Here is a 4,765-nt window from a genome sequence, read left to right on the forward strand (position 1 = left end):
AATTATGGATCCTCCCTGTCATTATTGTGTTGTCATATAAATAAACTTGGTGCAAAAAGTATCCTACTCTAAAAAAAGAGTCCTTTGAATAAATAAAATGAAAACGAATAAAGCAAATGATTCACTGTGTTTCACAGGTCTTGCTGTTAGGCCAGTGCTTGCCACATGCTGCAGGAGCATTATTGGGTGCCAGAGGTGTGTCCGTGTGTGGACACAAGAAAGACCTTCATGTCCAAAGTGCCGGGCAGATGCAGTGGAGAGCTGCAGCCATGAGGTAGCAGGGCTGTCAGAGGCGTTGGCCCCGTTTGAAAAACTGTTTCAATAAATTCAGTTAAATTCAAGTTATTGTCTAATTTGCTTTTTTTGTCTAATTTGCATTACATGTAATGTTTTCACAAAAGCATTCTGTTTCCCTTTGATTCAGTGAAAAATTAAGTGTAAGATAACAATCGCAATATTGAGATTATGATTATGAAATGTTAGGTATATGTAGTATAAAAGAAGACATGTCATCGTATTGCATTCAAACCAGCAGGGATGCTGAAACTAAGCACACATGGGACAAAGAACAGGTACTATGTACTTAATTAATTGTGGCGAGACATAAGGAAATTGAAACAGATCCACTTAGGGGAAAAAAATGCATTTATTGATTTCATGCAAACCTATTTGTTGCATTGATGAGGCACAACAGCGCGTCTTGAAAAAGACTGAGGTCATTGTTGACCGCCCTGTCAAAGAGGACTGTTATGTCTGGGTATTCTTGCAAGAACACCTGCTCTGCCTGCTGTCGGTCTTCTGAGGAAAAGGGGTCCGTACCAAAGGCTGACGCCCAACTCAGGGAGGCTCCTAAATCGTCCTCATACATTCTTGCAGCCTCTGCAGCACTGGGGAGGAGCTCCATGGATATCCTTTGTGGACAACCACCAGCTGCAAGCATGTTTGGTATTCCTCTGCCTAAAAGTTATGTGGGTAAAGAATCTTCAGTTTCACACACAATCAAGTGCTCCAAAGCAATAATTGCAAGTGTCCTACCTGGTATTCTGTGGGCATTCCAGGACTGCACTGCTCTCTCAAGTCCAATTTGGCTCACTTGACACGTGAGGTTGGAGACACAGTATTTGGTGTTGTTGTCCTGCATGTCAAGACTGTCCGTATCAACTAGGTCGACCAGGGCTCTTTTTAATGGATAGTTCACCCTGGTGTTCACTTCGGGCCAAATTTGTTCCACACGGAAATTCTGTTTAACAGAAGTGAAGCGGTGAGCCAAAAAAAATCATTTGAAGTATTGAAGTGTCTTTTCCTCTTTTTTTTTCTAAAGAAAAACACCTTTGATGATGTCGTTTGTTTGTATGGTAGCCTACTGGTGTTGAATCGGTGCTGGGACAGTTTCTCTTGAACGTAAAGAGACAAGAAGAATTCCCTTCCGTGGTCCACTCTGATTTGGTCCCACATACCATTGCTGGCAACAGCTGCTCTGTAATATAATAAAATGAACTTGTATTATACCAGTGTTGGGCAGTAGCTTCACTACGTGTAGCTTGGTGGTAGCTTCACTATTTCCAGAATCAAGTAACATTTTAGTAGCTTAACTCCTTTATTGATCAAGTAGCTTGACCACACAAGCTACAATTTTCTGGAGTACTTCTGTGGCTAAACACAGCGCAGCCATTCATAGTATAGAAAATATCCCTGATATACTTTAATTAGTTGGCCTATATTTGGAATGGAAACTTCTTATTAATCACAGATTCAATCCAGAATTTAACACACACACAAACATGTGCATGACATTTGGTTCAACTTAAACATGTGTGTCATGTAAAATTAGCGCAACTTAAAGTAGCTTCCTACAGTATGTACAGAACTACTTTTGCTGTGTTTGTGTAACTTGGCTTGCTACATTTGACTGGGTGGTAGCTTTTGTGTAGAGAAGCTTTATTTATGGCAGAGTAACTGATAGCATAGCTCACTACAATTTCCAAGTAGCTTGCCCAACACTGCATTTACCTGTACACTTCATTGTAAATGACCAGGTTGTTCTTCACTGGCATTGTAACATTGGCTACAATTTTGCTGCTGAAGCCATCAACAGCCAAAACATGTGTGACACCAAACATCCCCAGCTTCTCGTTTTGGTCCATGTGAAGCTTATGTCCCATGTATTCCGCATGATATGGAATAGGGTTTAGATTGCATGCTCCCTAAAACAAAGAACATACAAATTTAACTAAAATAGATCTAATCATGAAAATACTTTGCAAGCACATGGCATGTCTGGTTCTGTGTAACTGGCATATACTTAGTATTGATCAAATATAGCACAGGATATACGACACAGCCGATGATGACCTTTTGTTAAAACTGTTTTGTCACTGACTTTTTGTCTATATCAATCTTACCTGACGACGCAAGATATTATATGGCTGATGCACCTCCCTTAGTATCCTCCCGACACGTCCTTCGCCTGCCTTGATGCCCAGAGTTGACAGGTATCCAGTCATAAATTTACGTCCATAAGACGGGCCCGTCTGTGAGGGGTGGGGTAGGAGAGTGAAGTTATGTTAAGGATTCACAATGATAGTGTGTGATGATGCTGAAAATGCTGATTTAAGTTTACATTGGGGCCAATGTGTGTAAGTTCAGATGGACTACTGTACAGTAGGCTACCTATTTTCTCTTTAATACCCCAGTACTGAAATCCCTGGTTCCTATTAAATTACAGGATTGACTTTAAAACTAAATCACTTCATGGGATGAGGCCAAAGAAACATTTTACATGTTTTAGCAATTTTACTGAGATTTCTCAGATCACAGCAGAAACATCTGCACAACAGCCTAGAGTTGGGAGTAGGCCTACTGATCTACTTGAGTCATGTCGCTTTGCATTGAGCGAACCAGCTGTGTCAACTAACATCGAGAGTTTTGAGTAAAAAAGACCAAAATAACGTGTTTACAACATGACCAGAAGCCTTGGAGTTTGTCAAAGATCAGATGGGAGGGATCTAAGCTACAGCGATTGTAGATGACTAGTTGCTAGGTAACGTTAAACAAATCTGACAGGTAGATAGCTAGACTAGGTTATCGCTATCCTTGCTAGCCCCCACTGTCACTACTGTAGCTCGCAGCTTGCTCGCTTTACTCAGGGTTGATAGCGAAATAAATACATGTAGATAGATCCAAAGTCGCTGTCTAACTTTGGACTTTAGCTACCCAAAATAGTTAAAATACAAACATACCTGGTTAATGGCAGACAACACCTCGCATCCCAAGCTCTCGTCTGAGACGAAGTTTCTCTTTCGGAGATTGTGCTCTGAACAAAACCTTCTCACTGTCATTAATGAGCAGCTTTGTGCACCGACTCGCTGTAGCTCAGTGGCAATTTCAGAATGGGTTTTCCCACTCTCAAACAGTTCTGTGATAACTCTGTGTATTCCTGAAGAGCCATTTTACCGTTCTTTCAGTTTGTTGTCAGTCAGCACAGCTGGTGGTCTTCCTCACCTTGGCAACCAAGTTCCAAAAGAGACGTGCCCCCATGGCAAAACGAAAAAGAATGGGCAGATACCGTAATCCAAAATTTAGAATTTTCATTTAGGTGGAGAATCGAAAAATGAAAAAACGACCCGTTATCCGTTTTTTCCATTTTGGTTTTTAAAACGGGAAACGAAAAAATAAGTGGTTTCTCGTTTTTTTGTCTTTGGTTTCACTACTAAAAACGAATGAACGGAAAGTACACGGATTCTAAGACTAGGCTTCATTGAATAATTTGATATTTTGAAACCGATTAGGAAAACAGAGAACGACTTAATTCTCGTTTTTCGATTTTGTATTATAAAACGGAAATCAAATAATCCCTCGTTTTTTGTTTTGTTAATTTTCATTTCCGAAACGGAAATCGATTGGCCAGAAGATCCACTGACCCTATCTTGCAATCAAATCTAATTTTTTAAATCACATGGACGAAATTACATGTTTAAATCATTAATTTTTTTGGGCTGGCATGCGTCGACATAATCGATTAACTTTATTAACGTTAGGCTAGATTCTAACCGTTACCTGCGTCGGAATCAAAAAACATTGCCGCCTAAAATGTTTCGGCCAGCAGCTAACCAGCTAACATGCGTGTCTGGACATGTGGTGACATGTCTGGACATGTGGTGATTTTGTCTGGGCGTGTCTGGACATGTGGTGACATGTCTGGACATGTGGTGACATGTCTGGACATGTGGTGATTTTGTCTGGGCGTGTCTGGACATGTGGTGACATGTCTGGACATGTGGTGACATGTCTGGACATGTGGTGACATGTCTGGACATGTGGTGACATGTCTGGACATGTGGTGACATGTCTGGACATGTGGTGATTTTGTCTGGGCGTGTCTGGACATGTGGTGACATGTCTGGACATGTGGTGACATGTCTGGACATGTGGTGATTTTGTCTGGGCGTGTCTGGACATGTGGTGACATGTCTGGACATGTGGTGACATGTCTGGACATGTGGTGACATGTCTGGACATGTGGTGACATGTCTGGACATGTGGTGATTTTGTCTGGGCGTGTCTGGACATGTGGTGACATGTCTGGACATGTGGTGATTTTGTCTGGGCGTGTCTGGACATGTGGTGACATGTCTGGACATGTGGTGATTTTGTCTGGGCGTGTCTGGACATGTGGTGACATGTCTGGACATGTGGTGACATGTCTGGACATGTGGTGATTTTGTCTGGGCGTGTCTGGACATGTGGTGATTTTGTCTGGGCGTGT

At 41.7% G+C, this 4,765-nt stretch overlaps 1 long non-coding RNA gene across 1 annotated transcript; it reads right to left on the bottom strand.

Annotated features, from left to right (window-relative positions):
• Window positions 1-1,411: 1,411 nt before the first annotated feature.
• Window positions 1,412-3,729, bottom strand: LOC125293843. The gene is made up of 4 exons (XR_007193443.1): window positions 3,454-3,729; window positions 2,403-2,531; window positions 2,011-2,204; window positions 1,412-1,477 (listed from the first exon to the last, which is right to left on the bottom strand). It is a non-coding gene; the product is annotated as an uncharacterized LOC125293843 (long non-coding RNA).
• Between the last annotated feature and the right edge of the window lie 1,036 nt (window positions 3,730-4,765).

The sequence above is a fragment of the Alosa alosa genome, chromosome 4 (assembly GCF_017589495.1).
Source record: "Alosa alosa isolate M-15738 ecotype Scorff River chromosome 4, AALO_Geno_1.1, whole genome shotgun sequence".
NCBI classification, from domain to species: Eukaryota; Metazoa; Chordata; class Actinopteri; order Clupeiformes; family Clupeidae; genus Alosa; species Alosa alosa.